Raw genomic sequence first — 21,926 nt, 5'->3', positions numbered from 1 at the left:
CTTGAGGCGCCCAGGCATAAGGGCAGAGCTGGAATTCAGAGGGCCCAATTTTTCATGACCCTGTGTGCGTGCTGCAGACCTGCCCTCGGGTGCACTTTTGTGGCTCTGAGGGCAGGAGTTGGGCTCTAGATAATAATTGCATAGATTTGCTTAGTAAACACCGGGTAACCATAGGATAATTACATGTTCTTACGGAGACAGGGCTCGGTAATTACCTTCAGTGGCCCCAAAGTATTATTTAACACATATTCTGGTTTATAAGGCAGAAATAATGATGAATTTGCTTGGTAATTACCCAGCACTCAGCCACTACATATCCTGCCAGTAGCTGGTCCTTAGCCCGTCATTAGGGGCTTGCCGTTGCTTTGGTAAGTAGAAGTTCTTCTTATTATCGGTCTCTAGGCACATAAAGCATGATTAAAACACCATTAGTGACATTTCTCCAAAGGGCAAACACACGAGTCTGCGTGAGACGCCTACATTCCTTGGTCCAAAGGCTCTATTTCTATCTTCTGGGAGGGACACTGGAGGGAACCAATGCTAACCCAAGCCTCATCATTCCCTCTCCTTCCTGAAGGTGAGTTGAAGAAAAGACCTGGCTCCCCTCAGATAACAGAAAGGAATCGCAGCACCACTGCCTTCAATTCAAAAAGTCTTTTTTTTTAAACTCATCCAAATGGCAGTACCCAGTTGAGGTGGGGCCCTAGGACTGGCACCATACTACTGCGGTGGGCTGGGTCGGCATACAGAGTGCCAAGACAAACCACAACCTCTAGATGGGTTTGTTGGCAGAATTCTCTAGGCTCCTCCTAAGATGAGGCCTGAGAGCTTCACAAAGGGGCTGGGACTCTGAATGTCGGGGTGCCATGGTTCCCTGGATGTTTGTGATACATACGTAAAGGGTACATATGAGGACAGAAGAGAAGGGCATCAGATAAGGAACTTGAAGATGCAAGGCCAGATCCAATCTCTTTGTCCTTGACATAGGCCCTGGAAAAGCAGCCTACCACGGTTACTCCAGAAGGTAGTAATTTGAAGACCACAGCCAGCTCTAAGTGCCCTTGACTTGACCACTCACACCAGAAGTCGATTCTTTGTAATCAATAGGGGCTTAAAGAGGGTGACCATCCATTATGGGTAGGGCAGGGAGTAGGCTTCCTGGAGCAAACAGAGCCCTCATTACCATTCCATTACGCTTTGACCCACCCCCACTTTGTGGGGAGGGGCTGAGAGGGGGGAAATCAACATTTAACTCCAGTCCAAATCCCAACTGCCAAGGCCCGTTCCAGTGGCCTGTTTCTTCTGTAGTGAATTCCAGGGCTGCCTTCAGCTTTAGAAATAATTTGAGTGACTATGGAAGCCAGTAAGGGGAAGCTCAGAAAGCTCAGGTTAATGTCAGGAGACCTGGGTTCAAATCCCAGGCCTGATCCTTACAGTCCTGAACTTCATTATTTTTACCCGAGAGACTGTAAACTCCCTCAGCACAAATGCCATGCTCAGTATGCTATGGAAGTCCCTGAACCCAGCTACCTTCTAAATAATCAACATTTACGTGAAAACCAGAGAAGCACAGTGCTCATTTAATTGACATGGCTTCATCCTGCGTATGTTCACCGAAGAACAAAGAGCAAGTCAACAAAGCAATCTTTTAGATGGAAGAGAGATTTTCCTGGACAATCTATGTGGGACCTGAAATGATACAGAATGAACCACGCAAAGCTGCCCTCCCCAGCCTTCCTATCTGCACTGGGTGCAGAAGTGCCTTCTTAGTACGGTACTGTGGCATCTATCACATCACTATACCCATCATATGTAATTTGTAAGTATATTTTTATTTGCTTAAAAACTTTTATTTTTTTCAATGTATATTTTGCCTACACATATGTCTGGGCAATGTGTGTATGGAGTTTCCAAAGAGGTCCTAAGAGGGCGTAAGATCCCCAAACTGGATTTACAAACAGTTGTGAGCCATCATGTTGATGCTGGGAATAGATCCGGGGTCCTCTGGAAGAGTAACCAATGCCGAGACACTGAGCATCTCTCCAGCCTGCTTTAATTTGCTTTTGATCAGGGAAAACCACTCTCTCAATATCTTCTTGTCACTTAATGACAAATTTAGACCTCTGTGGTCCACTAGTAGGTCCTACACTTACTGACCACACAATTTAAGTGGCATGATGCTCTCCCTTCCATTGCATGGGGGTGCTTGCTGGAAGAAGAAACAGAATCCGTTGGCATAGCCTTAAGTATTTCCATATTCAAATACAGGCTGGAATCATGGGAAAGAATACTTAAGGTTAGGCGAAGCAATGTTGCTCCACATGTGACAGAGTCAAATCATTATGGTGCGCCTTCCTGGTGCCCTGAGAAGGAATGGCTTTGCCTCTAGGTGCTAGAGAATGTATCCTGCATATACACAAATAGAGTGTGTTCCACTCAGCCTTATAGATGGAGGAAGTGTTTCCAGGGGAATGATTTTGTTCATACCCATTGCTGCCTTTGAATTTGTCTTGAGCTGTCGGGTTCTCTGCCATGGCTACTGCGTGTGAGGGAACTGGCAAGTACTTGTTGGGAGCTAGTGTCAGATATAAACAGCTTGCTGCCCTTTGGGTTTAGCAACTCAGTTAAGTCAAGGTCAAGAGGCAAGATTACAATCCAGACCTGACTCGGTTCCAACACTGGCATCTACAGCACAGTTTAACCCAATGGAAGCTTATTGGGTAGTTATGAGGTACCCAGCACAGTGCTGGATACACTTGCCTAAAGTACCTGGGGCACAGGTTACACAGATCAACAGATGGTTTACGCAAGTCCAAAAGGCATCCAACTAGCCCAAAGTATGATGAATGTGGGCACAGCATCTACACTTGGAGCCAGCTACTGCGGGGCGGGGGGGATGCAATAATCAGACTCTCATAGAGACTCATGCAGAATCGATGAGTCCTTGTTACAGGGGCCATTTCTTCTCTGTCCTAACTAGTAATTGTTGAAAAAAGTCCCAATTCAGCACCGTCTTGTATGCATGCTGTTTTATCAGATTTCAAAACAAAGAAGAAAACTACAATGTGTTTTCTACCACTCACGTATTACCGGCAACCTGCCCCTTGTTCTGCCCTGCCAAGCAGGAGTCTCCAAACAGAGAGGATGTAACAAGGACATAGAATCCCATATCCCATGTGAAGTAATGAGGAGTCTGGGCCACAGTTCCCAGGAAAGCCTCTAGGAAGGTCAGAGTTGGAGAAAGAGTATGACTGGAGCATCAGGCCAAACTGTGCCTGTCGGTTGTCCCTGCCCCATATCTACCCAACTGGCTTCTCTAAGTAAGATTCTGATTTGTTGTATGGATCGAGGACTCTATCCTTGCCTTAAAGGTGAACAGGGGACCCAAGATGAAAAATCTAACCCTTTGTCACAGTGAATATTGCATGAATAAGTATATGTTAAGACCCAAGATGTCCCAGTTAAGCCCATGCCCCAAGATATGTAGAAGGAATCGATCTCTTTCTATAGAAAGGGACATAAATTATACCCACCATAACTCCCCTCCCAGTACCTAACAGCAATTGGAGCCAACATGGAGAAACAGACCCACACCACATCCTGGGAACACTGGACTCCTGGATCAGACTCTGCCTAACTTAGATGGTACCCAACAACATTTCATCGTGGATGTAGCAGGAGCTAGTCTAGCCCCATCTCTCCCTGAGTTAAAGGCAGTTAGTGGTTTTCTAGTGGGGAGGGAGTCATATCCTCAATGGTGTAGCCACTGATAAGTCGCTTTTCCTCAAAACATAGTAACCAGCACCCTCACCCATGCTCATGCAAGCAACTGTAGTTAAATGTACACACACACACACACACACACACACACACACACACACTCTGCACGGAGAAATAGAGAGGGGAATTAAAATGGGACTGAGCAGTTAAAGTTGGTCTTGTTTACAGTTGAGGGAGTCCAAACACATTGGATGGTCACTTAACATGGGAGGAATAGCTGAAAAGTCCTGGTAATGGCATAAAAAAAGACCTAGGGTCAGGTATAGAGGCTTTTGGGTGTCTCACTTTTATATAATCAAGAACCATTGAAAATAAGGGAATGTGGGGACATATCCTAAAAGTCCCTAGTGGCAGGAAGAAGAATTTATACTTGAATAGCTGATATTCTGAATCCAGAGATAGGGTCAGGGAAAAGACGCAACTAGACCCAATGGCATCTCATAAACTGACTGGTCCAGTTGCTGCAGTTCCTCATCTGGGAAAACCCCTGCCATGTGTGCCAGATGCTGCACATCTGTGGTTAACATTGTTCCTTTAAAGAATCACAAGGATTCCTCTGTGGGTGAGCTACACATTCTCATTAGCTGTGGTCAGGAGGGGCGCCTCACTCCTCCAGAGGAATCCTAGCTGACAGACTGCTCCAGGGCACGTCTGTTAGGGAAACTGATTCATCTCCTCTTCTGGCTGGCTACAGGGGGATGCACACCTGTGTCCTCGGGTGACTTCAGATAAAGACAGAAGACAGTGTTGGAGCCCAGTTGCCTCAGCAGACATTTCAACAGGCGTCAGACTCGAGGGCCGCCATGCCCGGTGGGCAGTCAGCAGTAGGATTGTTTATTCGCAATGCCTGGGTAGCCCCACTTGAGGCTATTCCTCTGAGTTTGGTCCCACTAGACAACTTGGGCTGGGGGAGTCTGACATCTGGGCTCGATTTGATTCCCCCATTCTTCCTTTCCTCCTACATTCTTCAGCCATTGCAGAATGCAAGTTTCTCAAAGATGCTTTGAAGGTAGAGGCCCAGACAGGGAGAGAGGTAGAGTTACATCCTACTCACATTACCTTAAGAAAATTCTGCTAGGTTGGGGATTTAGCTCAGTGGTAGAGCGCTTGCCTAGAAAGCACAAGGCCCTGGGTTCGGTCCTCAGCTCCGAAAAAAAAAAAAAAAAGAAAAAGAAAAAAAGAAAAAGAAAATTCTGCTATATGTAGTTAAGAGGAGAGGAAAACATAGAGAAATAAAAAACCAAAAAACAAACAAAAAATGGGTTTGACCCCATGCCTCTCACAGAGCAGACCCCCACACACCAGTGCTTCTGTGATTCTTATAGGTACCTTCTATCAAATAAGCACCTTGCCTTGCTGGTGGACTTGTCAAAATAAAAAGTAAAAAAAGCAGACACAACTCTTGAACAAAAGTAGCAATGGCATAGTCTTTAAAGCCGATTATTTCTTGTCTTATTAGGGTTTTATTGCTGTGAAGAGACATTATGACTATGGCAACTCTTATAAAGAAAAACACTTAGTTCGGGCTGGCTTACAGTTTCAGAGGTTTAGTCCACTGCCATCGTGGCGAGAAGCATGGCAGCACACTGCGGACATGGCTCTGGAGAAGAAGCCGGGAGTTCTACATCCAGATCAGCAAGCAGCAGGAGGAGAGAGTGACAGTGGACCTGGCTTGAGCATCTGAAATCTCAAAGGCCATGCCCAATGACTCATTCCCTTCAATAAGGAGACACCAACTCCAACGAGGCCACGCCTCTTAATAGTGCCACTCTCTATGAGCCTATGGAGGGCATTTTCATTCAAACCACCACATTCTACTCCCTGTTCCCCATAGGCATGTAGTCATAGAATAATGTAAAAATGTATTTAGTTCAACTTCAAAAGTTCCCATAGTCTATAACAGTCTCTACCCTGCCTAAAAGTCCAAAGTTCAAAGTCTCTCTTGTGACTCATGGCAATCTCTTAACTCTAACCCCCAGTAAAATCCAAATGAAAAAGCAGAACAAATACTTCCAACATACAATGGTACAAAATATACATCGCCATTCTAAAAGACAGTAAAGAAAGCAGAGTGAGAAAATATTGGACCAAAGCAAAACTGAAAACCAGCCGAGGAACTCCAAATTCTGCACCTCCATGCCTGATATCAAAGTGCTCTTCAGACCTCCAACTCTTTTCAGCTTTGTTGACCACAACAGACTTCTTTCTCTGAGGCTGGTTCCATTCCCTGTTAGCAGCTCTGCTTAGTAGTTATCCCATAGCTTTGGAATGTCCAACATTTTGGGATCTCCAAGGCAATCTTGGATTCACCTTCACAGCTTCTTGCAATGACCTCTCTAGGCCTCCATGCCATATACCTGGCCTCAGAGGCTTTCTTTAGTCACCAAGGAAGATTCCATTACCCCCTTCTTGTATCCTTGACTCTAAAGTCAGGATCACATGGCTGAAGCAGCCATGTTCTACTGCTTGCTGGGGGCTGGAACATTCAAATACATTCAAATGCATTTTCACCAACTTTGGTTTTGACAGTTTCCTTTACTGCCTAAGCTTTGCTGTTCTGGAACTCAATTTGTAGCCCAGGTTGGCCTCAAACTCAGAGATCTGACAGCCTCTGCCTTCCTAAGTGCTGGGACTAAAAGTATGTGCCTTCAGTCACCATGCCTAGCCATAAGCTTTTCTCTACTTCCTGTTCACAAGTTGTAAATTTAGTTGGCTGGGATCTTGCCGGAGATCACTACTCCCTTTATTCTAGTTAACATCAGGATTTTCTTTAGCCTTCTTTTTTTCTGGTGCCTCTTTTCTCTTTGAACTGTACATTTTGTGTTTTTCCTAGCTCAGATTGCTTCCTTTCATTATAGGTCTGCAAAAGCATGGCCACTAATAATCAAGGAAAATATTCAATACTAGACTGTCTGGAAATCTCCTCTGCCAAAGCCATTAATCCACAACTAACTATTCAATTTAGCCTCAAGCAGAATTTTTTAACAAAGGCAGAAAGCAGCCACATTCTTTGTCAAAATACTACAAAAACATTCCCTAGGCCACATACTAATTTTCTTCTCCCCTGAAACCTCTTGAGCCAGGCCCCCACAGTTCAAATCACCCTTAGCCCCATTGTTTTCCATGCTCCTAATTCGCATGGCCCACTAAGCCCCTCTTAATGCATTCAACTGCTTCTTCCTCTAAAGTCTCAAAGTCCACATTCCTCCAAACAAAAGCATGGTCAGGCCTATCACAACAATACCCAACTCCTGGTACTAAGTTCTATCACAATTAGGGTTTCTATTGTTGTGAAGAGACACTGTGACCATAGTCATTCTTATAAAGAAAAACACTAAGGCTAGCTTACAATAAAGATTTCCAGTCCATTGTCATTCTGATGAGAAGCATGGCAGCATCCAGGTAAATATGGCACTGGAGAAATAGCTGAGAGTTCTACATCTAGATCAGTGGGCAGCAGCAAGAGAGAGTGACACTGGGCCTGGCTTGAGCTTCTGAAACCTCAAAGCTCAGCCCCAGTGACACACTTCCTCTAACAAGGCCATACTTACTCCAATAAGGTCACACCCCCTAATAATGCCACTCTTTATGAGCCTCTAGGAGCCATTTTCATTCAAACTACCAAACTGTTCCACTGTCACATGTGACAAGAGTTTAGAGGACCCAGTTGATGGCTGCCCTCTAAGAATTGATTCAAAGACCAGAGGCTTCCAACTCTGACATTGTCCTATTGAACAGCCTAAATGGGATCAAGTGATTCCTCAGAGCACAAACCCCAGGAACCAACTCTGAGATGGGAACAGAGTGCAGGACACTTATGTGGGAATGTTCAGGATTTGTATCTGTGGAAGGAAAGCAAGGATGCAAGATTAAATACAAGGATAATGATGCTACTATGTGTGATCCCAAAGAACGAGCTCCACCAACTCCTCATACTGTTCAAGGTCCTGGGGGTGGGAAGACTTTCTCAGTTGTCCCTTATTGGATCAAGATAATTAGGCTGTGGAAAACAAACCAGGCATTAGAGGCAGAATGGGAGCATCTTCCAGAAGCTAAGAGATAAGTTCATTAATCCAAGTAGAGATAGATTGTTACCATAGCTTGAAGGACTAGGACAGGAGTCTTCAGCTATTAAGGATCTGCAGGCTACTCACTCTGTTACCTTGCCTATCTCTGTTGTTGTGGGATGAAAACAGCTGCAAGAGGGATAGGAATAAAGGAGTAAGGCTGGGATCCAATGAAACTGTATTTATAAAACAAGCAGTAGACACTATACTGACTGCTAGGCAGAAACGGTATAAGGATGAAGCTTAGAAATGATTGTGAACACCCAGGCCATAGTCCATGGGCCAATCTCAGTCACAGAGTGCCATTGAATTGTAAAGGACAGGAAGTGGAAACTCTTTTCATTTCAACAGAAAATGAATGAAATTTGTGGTGTTCTTTTCTTTTTTAGTTTTTCTTTTTTCTTTTTTTCAGAGCTGGGGACTGAACCCAGGGCCTTGCACTTGCTAGGCAAGCACTCTACCACTGAGCTAAATCCCCAACCCCTGTGGTGTTCTTTTAATGATCTATCACCACTCTGAGGGACCTCCTCCACCCTGGTCTTTAAGGACAGCCAACGAGCACAGAAAGAGTAGAGATGACTCCATAAAGGGTTCCAGAGGAAAAGTGAAGGCCCAAGGAAAGACCAAAGAAGTGGGAGGTAGGCACAAAGACCTCAGGGAGACACTTCCTAGAGACCTAGGGGGTCATCTAAGTAACAACATGTGACTTTTCCCGTGTGTAATGAGAAGACAAGATGAGAGGAAGAAGAACCCACAAATGCTACTACCATGCCAGGAAAATAGAAAAAATACTTCTCTATCTATACCCCCTATGATAATGTCAGTGGAGGCATGGTCTACAAGACTATACTACTCAGTGTCTACTGGGGTACGGTTCCTGTCCAGAAATTTAGGGTTTGGTAATGTGTTGGGGCACTCTTAAACAATCCCACCCAGTCCGCAGAGACCCCAACATTTCTTACCATCACTACACTCTCAGTCAGATGGTGGTGAGCCACCATGTGGTTGCTGAGAATTGAACTCATGACCTCTGGAAGAACAGTCAGTACTCTTAACCACTGAGCCATCTCTCCAGCCCCCAGATAATGCCAAAATATACTTCTTGCATTGAAAACTATTTTCTACCACGATTCAGGTCCCATGTGTTGTACACAATTTTATATAACTATTACTAAACAGTTAATGCACACTTTACTTCAAAGGAGTGTTCTGAGGTTGAGTTTTTCCCCCCAAAGCACTTTTCCAGACAAAGACAAAAGAGATGACTCACTTGATTAAAGTGCTTGCCATGCAAGTATCAGAACTGAGCTCTGTCCACAGAACCCAGGTAGAAGCCTGGCATGGTGGTGTGTATTTGAAATCCCAGCGCTGGGGAGGCAGAAGATGGATGGATACCTTGGGATCACTAGCCAGTCAGCCTACCTTAATCATCAAGTTCTAGGTAAAATAAATGACCTTGTTTCAAAAACAAACCAGGATATATGGTACCTAAAGGTTGGCTTCTGGACACACACACACACACACACACACACACACACACACACACACACACACCACTTAAAAATAAAAATAATCCATTTTCCATTATGAGAAAGATGCCTCATATGCTGTCTTTAGGATAGAATCAATCTGTCACCACACATCAAGGGAAAGGTGACAAGCACTGGAGGGCAGTTGGAAAGCCCCAGGTTTAGAGCTCAGCTCAGCTCTGCTACTTGCTAATTCTGAATAACTAGTTATGTGCACTCCCTTTTTCTAAGGGTGTATTTTTATGTACATGGGTGTTTTGCCTACATGTATGTATGCATACCACATGTATGAATGAAGTGGTATCTAGAGCAACACATCATTCTGAGCTGCCATGTGGATGCTAGAAATCCAACCCAGGTCCTCTAGAAGGGAGGTCAGTTCTCTTAGCTGCTTAAGCCTGGTCCCTAGCCCCCCCTCCCCCGGTTGTGTATGTTTTGTAAGCCTCAGTTTCTCCTTCTTTAAGACAAGATGATTGTGCAATTTCCAAGGCTTCAGCAAAGTTGAATGCACTGCGGAGTATGTAAAGCTCTCAGCAGCTGGCAAGTGGCAAGGTATTCAATAAGCACCAAAAGTTATGAATTATTAATAGTGCCATACTGCAAGTGATCAAAGTCTGCTGGAGGGGAACTTATGCAAGCCGCTGCGTCTCCCCGACTTTGATTACATCTTCTACAAGAATGTAGCTAATCAGACAGTTGTGTCCCATCGTACCCCCACCACTTACACACACACACACACACACACACACACACACACACACACCCAGTACGAGGGTTTGGCATGAGTAAGAGGTTCTTTTTGACTCTCGTAATTAAAAATAAAAACAAAGTGATGTTAAACTTACCTGGAAGGCTGTTAGGAGAATAAACTATATGTCACAAAAAAAGGGTGGAGGTAGCATGTCAGGTTCTAGGGAAGCAAGAATGAATAAGATATTGTATTAGTTATCTCCTGCCCCAGAGCTGCAGAGCTGAAAACAACCACAGGTTTACTTCCCACAGTTCTGTGGGCTGGCCACGTGGTTCCTCAGCTGGTGTCACCTGGGCTCTTTCTCACAGTTGCAGGTAGACTGTGTTTGGCTGAGAGAACTGGGAAGGCCGAATGCCATGAGAGCAAGGCCCAGGTTAACACTTAACCTCCGACTGTATCCTGGATGCCTTATTGGCCAGAGCATGTAAAATAGCTAAGCCGCACATCAGCATGGAAAGAGCCCACTCAGAGGCACGGTAGCGGGTGGATTCGCTTTGTATCACTGTTGTGAGACAGTTGGTCAAGAACATCTCACTTACCCTGAGGTGAGCCTCTGTAAAATGTTCACTTTGTCCCCACTAGAGTAGTCATTGTCCAAAGGCCACCTCCCTGGTCTATTCTGGGAAAGCATTTACAAGAGAGTCTCCAGGTTAGTTTACGCAATATTATAGAGTCTTAGACCCCAGTTGATCTAGCAACCACGATTAGACCATTCCTTGTCATGGTTCATTAGCCTGAATATGATCACATGGCCACAGTCCAGAGGCAAAGGAAGGAGTAGATTAGACTTGGCAACATCCCTGGTATTGTTTCTGCCTCCACAGCCTTTGTGCCTCTCTAGGATGCTCACAGAGACCTACTCCTTTGCCTGTTGACATTATCTGGCTGAAAGTGCAGTGGTCATAGAAGATGATGGGGTCTCTAAAGTTGGGCTGCTGGCCAGGTCAAGATGTGTTTACCAAGATACTCTACCAAGGCCTGAAAGTCCTGGACATGAAGCCAGTCCCATCAGACACTGAGTAGAACAGTCCTGTAGACCATGCCTCCACTGACACTATCATAGTGGATATGGGTAGAAAGCATTCTTTCTATTTTCTGGTCTGGTAGTATTTGTGGGCTATTCTTTCTCAGCACTAGAAGTCAACCAGGACTATCATCCTCTTGTTGCACATGAGAGAAGGTCACATGTTGTGTCACTTTGATATGACTCTCAGACCTCCAGAAAGTGTCCCTCTGAGGTCTTCTGCCCATGTCTTATCTCTCTGGTCTCTCCCTGGGCTTTCAGTTCTCTCCTCTGGAGCCCTTTCTTGAGTCACCCCTACTCTTTCTGGACTTGTCAGCCCTTATTAAAGACCAGGGTAGAGGAGGTCCCTCAGAGTGGGGGGGGGGGGGACTGAAGAGCACAGTAGAAAACATCAATCACTGTGATTCAAGTGGTAAGACTAGGGGCTCTTGACCCAGTTCCTTGATCAGTTAGCTCCGCAGGAACTGCTCTGTAATTGGAAGGGTCTAGAGCAAAGTGAATGAAGGTGTAGACCCTCTTGTTAAAATATTGGGAGAAAATAACACTAACGGAAGTAACACATGAGGCCTGTCCTTTCCTCCCACGGTTCCTCTTCACCTTTTCATCTTACTATTTTCTGCTCAATGTCATTGTATGTAAAAGAAAAATGAAAGCTACTAGCCTGAATTTTAACACCCATTTTTGTATAGCACAGTGTCAGTTTTAAATGTAAATACAGGAGAATTCAACTCAGACAGAATCATCAAATTGACACAATTCTTAGCTCTTGGCTCTTATATGTAGGGATATATGAGTATGTATAAATATCTATGTATATATCTCTATTCCATTTGTCCTAGGAGAGTAGAAATTTTGCTGTGGATTTCATCAGTTAATTTTATTTTGTTTCTTCACTGTGTTTGTTTGTTTGCTTGATTGTTTGCTACAGGGTCTCATCTAACCCAGGCTGTCCTTGAACTCTTGATCCTCTTTCTTCTACTCCCTCAAGTACTAGGATCACAGGTTAGTGATGAATGAAAGCAGTGCCAGGCTTCTCTTTCCTTCTCTTCTTTCTATACCTTCATTTATGGCCCAAGGAAGAATAAAATAGAGTGCATAGTTTCTTATTCAGAGACCTTCACCCACTTTCTTGTGTCCCACTGAACTCGGAACATGGCCTCTTGGGTTAACAGTGCTCCAATCTAGTCAGTTACAGACACAGCAAGTACTCACTTTGTTTTGTTGAAAAATATGTATTATGTGTTTCCCAGGATTTATTATTTGAATCCATCACAAGTGTATAAAATGAGGTGACAAACCCCCAAGGAAGCATAGGTACAGTATTCTGCTCAATGCCCAGTCAAGACACACATTCAAATTCTTAAGAACTTCAGACCAAGAGTCAGGCTCTCCGTGTGCCCATGGAGATGACATCCAAAGTCTTCCTGTGTCTACAGCTGTCCCATAAGATATCCTATTCACCTTCTTTTCCCTAACTTGATGGATGGCTCTACCACTCAGCTCTCACTGAAGTCATTCACTTGATGCTAGAGTTGGATCCATCTCACTCTAACCACCAGCTCCTCTTCTTCATAGTAGCCCATCACAGCATCCCATAATTGCCAAGCTTATTGATTTTCACCCCCCATAGGTCCTTGATCTGTCCATTTTTGTGGGAATGACCATTAGCTATTGCCTATACAATACTAAGAACCTCTTAATTGATTCTCTCTAACAATCCACTGCCCACTTGCCTTCCAGAATGATAACCCTAAAGTATAAATAGACTCCCTTGGATGTTTGCTGCTGGAATCCTTTCATTCACTGACTTCTTCAGACTCCTCATATCTGTGCTTCACATTAATCCCTCAGAGAGGCCTTCCTGGAGTGTTTAGTACAAAATGGCCCTACACCCACAGGCAGAGAGCTGGCTCATTTTCTTCATCAACCTTATCTCCATCTGCAACTGTATATGTGGGTGTTTATTATGCTAGAATATAAATTTCAAAGAAAACAAGACTATTTGTCTTACTATAGTACATTCGGCAATTAGCACAATGCTCAATCGTTGGTAGGCACTTAGATTACTTAGGAAACTGATATATGGGTTATTAAAGTAAAGGAAAAACGCCTGGCCAACTCCCAGGTCTGGCTTAGATGAAAAGAAGCTCACGATAGCACACTGAAGGAAGGGTAACTTTAATGATAGAGTAGCTCACTTGAAAGTAGAAAAGCTGGTGCACACAAAGTTCATTTGCATGCCATATCACACAGGTATGCAATAGTAAGAGAAACTAAAACTAACTCTAGATAATGCAGGCTGGGGTGGCCAAACCATCAGAGCCAGTAAGAGTTTGTAGTGGACAGATATGTTTGCACAAGAGGCATAAATCAAGACTGAATGGGAGAATAGGCATCAGGCCAACCCAGGCATAGATTATAAAGACTTTGTCTCACTGGACCCAAGAGCAAACATGTAGACAGACTTCAGGTCATTTTGGGACTAAGAATAAGAAAGACTTTGATTATCCAAGAGTTGGCCAGTTGCCAGGGACCAGAAAACCCTTTCACAAACATGGCTCCATATAGTTCATAAGTCTAGGCAGTCTTTTTCAGAGATCAACTACAGGAAATACATAACATTCAGAGATTCAAGGCACACTGTCTAAGCACACTGGCAGGCCAAATAAATGAAGGGGTTAAATGTTGTTTAAAAGCTCTGAACAGTCAGAGAAGAATCCTTGCAAGGCAAGCCTTGAGAGTTGGGCAGTTTGGGAATGGAGGAGCTGTCAGGGCATTTCAGGAAACAGGAACAGCATGAAGAAAGGCAAAAGGCAAGATGTCCAAAGATAAATTACCATTAAACTTCATCAAGTTAATAATCCTCTATGTAGCCTCACTTTGCGATAATGTTGCAGGATATTTTATCACACCGTGAACCCCAAGATTGTTATTTACTGAAAATAAAAAAGCTGTTTCTAGGTCTGGTGTGGCTCAGTCTTAGTACACACTTTCACTCCCAAACGAGGTAGAATTAGTTTGTAGAAGAAAGCAGCCATGTTTGAAAGTGATGTCTAATGGAGTGGCAGACAAAGTGATGAATCAGAGAAAGATTTGACAGAATAGGATATGCCCAGCTCTCGAAAGAAGAAAGAGGAAAGGGAAGCTACTTGAGAGGCAGTGCAGAGGGAAGGAGAGGGAAAGAAGGCAGTTTTACTGGAACAGTTGTACAGAGGCAGGTTGCAGAGACAGAACAAACTAACCACAGTGAACCAGAAAGTGAGAAGGAGCCGGATTAGAACAGAGTTACTTTGAGGCCAAAAAGAGCAAAAAGTCAGAGGCCCTGGGAGAAGCCAGATTGAATCATTCATCTTGGAAAGGAGTTTGAGCCATGATAGCTGAGTTGACCATCTAGCCAGAATTTAGAAAGGGCTAGAAAGGGTGAGCTCAAGCAGCAGTAAGTAAACAGAATTTGAAAACCCTCTAGACCTAGATAAGATTGTATGGAGGTTGGAAACATCGAGGATGAAGTCTAGGTTAGCAGACAGTGGCAGTAAGCCTCTGAGACAACAATTATATCAGGTGAATAAAAGTTACTTCTACCCAGTAATTTTTTTACTAATAATCTGAATTTTGATTCTTGCTCCCACAATCTTCTTAGTCAACGTTGAGTGGGTAACAGTGAAGACCTGGCTGTAACTGGGGTCAGCTATACTGAAAGTAAAGCCACCCTATGGGAAGCTGTTGAAACCACTGTGGTTTCTAAGCCAATGTTTCCAGTCAACTAGGACTTTGAAAAGAAATATAAGAATGCATCACGATTCATTGTAGACAGTAAGGGCAAACATAGCTTTCTCAAAGATGTGTTTCACCTTTCAAATTTATATGAATGTATAGGTCATAGTAAAAGAAAGTACTTGAAGACATAGCCCAGAGATGGATCACATTCAGAATCATTTTATTGCCTTCTACTTCATGGGAGATGGTTATATAAGAGACAGCAAGTTGAAGAGGCAATAATGTTAACCAAGTTCTTCTTGGGTTTGACTTGATGGTTGTGTTTTAAAGAGGTGTCAGTAGTGTATGTCGCATTAAAATATAAAACATGTCTTGGGTCTCCCTCTCCTTTTCTGGTCCTCTCCTATCAATATGAAGCAGAGAGAAACAGTACGGACTGATATTCAGAGCAGACACTGAAAATGATTAGAAATTTGCTGCTCTCTGACCTCAGCACTAGCTCATCCAGATGGCCCATTCTTGAAAATGCTTTAACAACAGTTGACCATGACCTTGCCCTGTGTTATGCTTTGAATGTGAATTATCTTTCATAGCCTCCCATGCTTGAATACTTGGTTCCCAGCTAGTTTAGAACAATTATGGAATCTTTAGGAGGTAGATCATTCCTAAATAAATTGGATCATGACAGGCTGGGTTTGACAATAGATAGCTTACCCCATTTCCTGTCCCCTCTCTCCTTCCCAACTCTTGGTACAAAGTGATAGCTGAACTCAATATCCGCTTCTGTGCCTTCTCTGCCATACTTGAAAAATCTTTCTTGAACTCTAAGCAAAAATAAGACTCTCCTTCCTTAAGTTGCATTTGTCAGATACTTTATAAAATAGCAACAGGAAAAGTAGCTAATAAACCCTGTCTTTCCAACTTGCAAAACAAGCAAGCAGCCTTTCTATGAATGGATGAACCCAGATACCCTGTCAGCCGTGCACGCATTCAGCTTTGCAGGTTGACCAGGAATAGCAGACCCTGCCTAGCAAGCTAAGCAAATTCTCAGGCTCCCAGCTACTAGGTCAAGATCCTAAGAGCCCACAGCTCCCTCTGTACCCTTCCCCACCCATGGAAAACTGCAGCATCTGGGTCAGGCTATTGAATAATGTCCAGTTGGTCTGGATCTGGGAGCGACGCCTGGACCATTACACTGTGGGAGGTCAGTTTCCCTTTTCCCTCAGCATCCAACACTGAATTTCCCATTCCCTGTTTTCTCATCATAGGATCCAGCTGCTTCCTGCAGCCTCCTGCTAAGATATGAACCCTGAGCTGGAAGACCCAACTCCAAGATTAGCCCAGTCTTCTGTCTGTCTGCCCTCCATGTCCTGTCCTTCCCTGTAAAGCTATGGGGGGGCTGAGATTGCTTGGCCTTCTGCTCCTCCTGTAAACATAAAGGGTGGTAGTATTACAAGCCAGCTCTCCTGGCTTGAGGACAATGGGATCTGAAGGCTGGGTGTCAATGGAGGAGCCGAGTAGATGCTCAAGCAAAATGCTGACCCAATAATACCTTCATTATCCTTGGCCCTCAGCCCACCCACAACTTTCCCAGCAATCTGGCTGCTTCCACACCTTAAAACCACCCAGCGAGAAAAGAGGGAAGTCTTTCTGTCCAGGAAGCCCTCAGGTCCTTCCTACAAAACCAGAGGCTCAGGGAAATAAGGAATAGCTAGTAATTCTGCTGAGTCTGGGACATTCCATGTGCCAAAGACAGCTGCAGACTATTGGCTTAGCTTCCCTGTTTCACTCCTTTCAGATCTCTGGAAAGGAATATAAAAGTCAGGGGCCTCTGCAGGTATCATGAGCATCTGTCCTTGAAGGGGGGACAACTGGGGCTACCTGAGACTTCTGTTCACACCCCGGCTTTGGACCTTCGTGCAGCTAGGCACGATGCCCTTATCTTGCAGCTATGTCCCCCAGTCAAAGAAAGCAGACAACAGGGAAATTCCATTCTTCTTCACAAGAGTAAAAGGTCTTTCCTCTTTCTCCCTCAGGCCTCCCTGTTCACACCCCTCTTTCCTCCAAGCGTTGGTTAAAAAAATATAAGATGACATGCCAGGGTCTATAAACCAATACACAGAGATGAATGAGTGGGCTTGATATGACCAAATGTGACCAAATGAAAGCCTGTGTGGGCTGGGGGAGACAATCCTTAGGAAAGAAAACAGAAGGAGACTGGGAAGGGAGTGGGACCAAGACAAGGAAAGAATGCTGAGAATGTCAACTGGCTAAACACACCTTAGAGATGCCACTGCCTGCCCTTACGGTCCACCCACCCTTGTGCCAAGTGAGGAAGCTTGGAGGTTTTTCCCTGCTTCCCTTTCCCTTACCTGCCTTTTCCTGCCCAACCCTCCTCAGCCCCTGGCTGGACCTTTACTATGCAGAGCTCACTGCCAGAACTCAGCAAGTCATAAATAATGGTAAACTAGAGCCCATCGGATGAAGGCTGAGTAGTTCAATAACTCAGCCTAATTAGACATATTCCTGTTCTAACCAAAGGGGACCAGTCACAGCATAAGCAGCTGTGCACTGCTGGATACCTGCTGGCTTGGGAATATTCTGGTCTAGCTTCTCCACGTCCTTTATGCTAGTTGTCTAAGCTGTTCCACCCTTGACCTGTGAGTCTGTGGCAGCCGAGGAGTTCTAGCAACAGAGGCCATGCATTTAATCAATCTGCCAGGCAAATTAGCATGCACTGATATTCTAAAATCATGTTGGAGTCTGTGATCTCCGCTTTGGTCTTTCTTTGAAGGTCCCTACTCCTCATGTTTAGCCACATTGGCCCATATGCTTCTCAGGAGAACCGAACACATTTGGTAATTAAAAATGTCTTTCTAGGCACGCCTTTTCGGTTCACACTAAAGTATGAAGAAAAAAAAAAAACGCAACCAAACAAAGACTGCTTTGACTTGAGCAAACTGCTCTATCACTGCTCTGGACACATGGGGTTAAATCCAGGAATAAATCAATCTGTGTCACACTAAGAGAAAAAATACGTGCTCCCTTCTTTTCCCAATGTATCTATCTCTTTAGCATTGCCTGACATAGAAGTGTATGTTTGTGTTTATCTCTCTAGACGATAAGCCATATGAGAGAAAATATCTTGATTTTAGGCCTGATTACATGCCACTGTGCTCCAGTGGCCATGTATAAAGTGAATGGGTGGCCCAATGGTATCTCTAATCACATCTGAACCTAGAATGGTAAGAAAAATTCCCAATGGCATGAATACAAGAGGCAGAAACAGACATGCACATGCCCACATGCCCACGTGCCCAGGGGACTGTGGAGAGTCTCGAGTGTGTGTGATAATATTAACCTTGATGATAATGGCTTCCAGTCATGCGCCTCTAAGCCACAGACTGGGCCACCCCCTTATAAGTACGATCTTAGTCAATATCTATTATACCTGGTTCCAGATAGAACTTTCTGGATTAAGATGATTCGCGGTGATTAAGCAAAACGTGAAGTTACAAGTCACAGAACAGAGCCAGGCTTGAGATCAGATCCATCTGTCTGCAAAGCCCCCGCCAGTTTCTGAACATTAACATCCTACTTACATCCTATTTACATGTTTGTTTATTCTAGAAAATGCTATCATGCTAGCTGACCTCGGATCGGTCTCTAATATAACTGCCACTAATAGAACTTCCTAATCTTAGAAACTGCCATTTCCTTCTCTTACTCTAAGTATGTCTTAGAAGCATGAGTGACACAGGGTACCTATGCAGCACACACACATGTAGACACAGCTGACTAACATACAATTGCAGACAGTCAGAGAAAGACAGACGACCCAAACAGCGATGGCTAAGTGGGTCTGCCTGACCCCACCTCTCCCTTTCCTAGGGACATTCTTATGGTTCTTCAATTTTTCAATTAGTCACAAGGTTCTTCACATCATGCAACTTTCGTGAGTCTAGAAATTATGGGGGAGGGGCTGGAAAACAGCTCAATGGCTAAGACTGCTTGCTGCTCTTCCAGAGGACTTTCAACATCTATGTTGGATGTCTCACAACCTGTAACTCCAGCTCCAGGGGACCAAACACCCTCTTCTGGCATCTGTAGCGTGCACACACACACACACACACACACACACACAAAAACACACACGTGCACGCACGCGTGCAATACACACACACGCAATATACACATGCACACACATATACATGCATATACACACACATGCAATATATACATACACACATATACACACATATACACACATGCATACACACACACATACACACATGCACACATACAATACAAAATAAATCTTTTAAAAATAGTTTCACAATCTGGGGTCTCCTGGAATGTTAAAAAATCAGAGATAGCTATTGCTATAATTTAAATGTTCCCCCCTAAATACATGTTGAAATTTTATTGTTACTATGGCATTAAAGAGGTGAACACTTTTAGAAGTGGGTAGGTTATGGGGCCTTTTTGTTAAAGGACAGCCATCTGGTTGCCCCTGTTATATACTTCAAAGGGATCCAATGTTTATAATGAAATTATAAGGCTTGGGTTTTAGCCTCCTTGAGCCAAGAGTCTTCAAGTCTTCTATGTTCCTATGAGCTCCCCTGCATTGCCCTTGGGAGCTTTGGGATATTGGGAGAGTCCAGAAAATGAAATATCAGCTATCACTCTCAACAAAGCTAGCTGTGGGCCACCAGGTTTCCAGTAAGAAGACTGAGTCCAGTCCATGCATCCTGAGTCCAGCGCATGTGCTCTCCTCCATCCACCATACCCACTTGCTCTTCATGAGCAAACCAGCACAAAGGTCCTACCCAGTGAATCTGAAAGAGAACAAGGAGGATGTGGTGACTTGAGTAGGTATGGCCCCCATAGACTCATGTGTTTGATGGATTGGCCTACAGGGAGTGGCACTATTAGTAGGTGTGGTCTTGGAGTGGGTGTGGCCTTGTTAGAGGAAGTGTGTCACTGTCATGGTAGGCTTTGAGGTCTCAGATACTCAAAGCCAAGCTCAGTGTTTCACTCTTTTCCTGCTGCCTGCTGGTCTAGGTGTAGAACTCTCACCTCCTCCTCCAGCACCGTGTCTGCCTGTACACTTCCATGTGTCTTGCCATGATGATAACGGACTAAACCTCTGAAACTGTAAGCCAGCCCCAAATTAAACCTTTCCCTTTATAAGAGTTGCTGTGGTCATCTTGTCTCTTCACAGCAATAAGAACCCTAAGACAGAGGGGTCTGTGGAACAGTTTTGAGGGAGGCAAGGGAAGGGGGAAATTACATAATTACATTATGATCCTCAAAACGGAAAGAAATCGTTGTTAAAGGCCCTGGCCAGATGCTGGCTCCACTCCCAGCATCCAGAGCTACTCCCTAACTCTCTGTCCTCCTTAAATTGCCTACATTGACATTCAGTTCTAGAAACAAGACACGAACTGTGATAACTTGTATGGACTTATGGCATTTGGAATGGACAAGCAACTAGTGTAATGTCCGTCACAGAACCTCTAAGCACCATCAACTACGCTATTCCTTATTGGAATGACTGGGGCAGTATCTGACATAGACTCAACTCCGTAACCAGGCACAGGACGCATGGCTCTTGGCAGCCTAGTAAAAATGCCTTCTGTTTGTCTTGCCAGGCATAAGGGTTTTGTGTTTATTATCTTATCCATCCTCGCTTCAACTCTGCAGAAACTGAAAGAGAAAATGTCAGGTAACTTGCCTGACCCTCACAGACAGAAGATGTAGCCAGGATAGGAATTAAACTACCCAGCTCAAAAGTTCTTGCCACCATGTTGGATTCTGCCTGGCCAGCTCCTCGTGTCACAAGCCTTCTGTCTTGGCAGCACCAATGTTGCTAGAAGCTCTTACACACCAAGAGCTGTCTTCCTGGAAAGGATTCTGATGCAAGCCAGACGTATGGGTGACATTCCACCTTCTGAACTTGTGCAATGGTCCAGAGCTCCCAGGGGCAATGCTGGGGACCTCACAGGGACAGAGGACACTTGAAAACTGTTGGCTCAAGGAGGCCAAAACCCAAACTTTATTCTTTCATTATAAACATTGGGTCCCTCAAAAGCATAGAGGCTGCCTTATCTAGGAAGGAACTTGAGGCTTGGTGAAATTGAGACTTAGTGAAGCTCACACAGTGGGATTTTGGCAGAACTGGGTTTTGAACCAAAACTAGCTGGTTTCCTGAACTCATCACTGTGACTGCCTCATTTATACTTCTGGCATCCGGAGATTACCAGCTGTCTCCACTGTCCATCTAATAGAATCATGGCAGTCATGCACTGGGTACCTACTGTTTGCCCCATGTTGTTCTCTTTATATGACCTCTGTCAGTGCAAGGAGGTAAAAAATGCTAGTCACAGCCCATTGACAAGAGAAGCAAGGCTAATGCAAAAAAGCCAACGATAGAGCTGGGATTTGAACCTGGATCTGGCCAGTTCCAACAGTCAGACACAGACAGCTCCAAAAATGGTAATTCCATATCTACTATTCCTTGGATTCTTGCTCTTAACCAACAAAATTTGTTTTAAAAATATGTTTTGTCTTAGTTTTACATGTATGTACCATGTATGAACATGCATGCATGTGCACACGTGCATATGAGAGTGCATGTGTGTGTGTGTGCGCGCACGTGTGCACAAGTGTGTGTGTGTGTGTGTGTGTGTGTAAGCAACAGGAAAATCTTAAACATTTTCTTCAGTTGCTTTCCATCATATTTTGTGAATACATGTATGTAATATGTGTGCATGTACATATTTGTATACACATGTGTGAGCATAAGCATATGTATGCCACACTGTGTATGTGGGAGTCAGAGGACAACTTAACTTCCACTTTGTTTGAGACAGGATGTCTTTGTTGTTCATGGCTGCGGTCAGGGAGCCAGCAGGCCCATGTGACCCCCCGGGATTCTCCTGTTTCCACCTCTCACCTCACTAGAGGAGCACTGAGATCCCACATTCACACTGTCATGCCTGCTTTCCATGGTTTCTGCAAATTCTAACTCAGGTTGTCATGCTTGCAAAACAAGC

This window comes from Rattus norvegicus, chromosome 7 (assembly GCF_021556685.1).
Source record: "Rattus norvegicus strain SHRSP/BbbUtx chromosome 7, alternate assembly SHRSP_T2T, whole genome shotgun sequence".
NCBI classification, from domain to species: Eukaryota; Metazoa; Chordata; class Mammalia; order Rodentia; family Muridae; genus Rattus; species Rattus norvegicus.
This window is presented reverse-complemented; position numbering follows the sequence as displayed.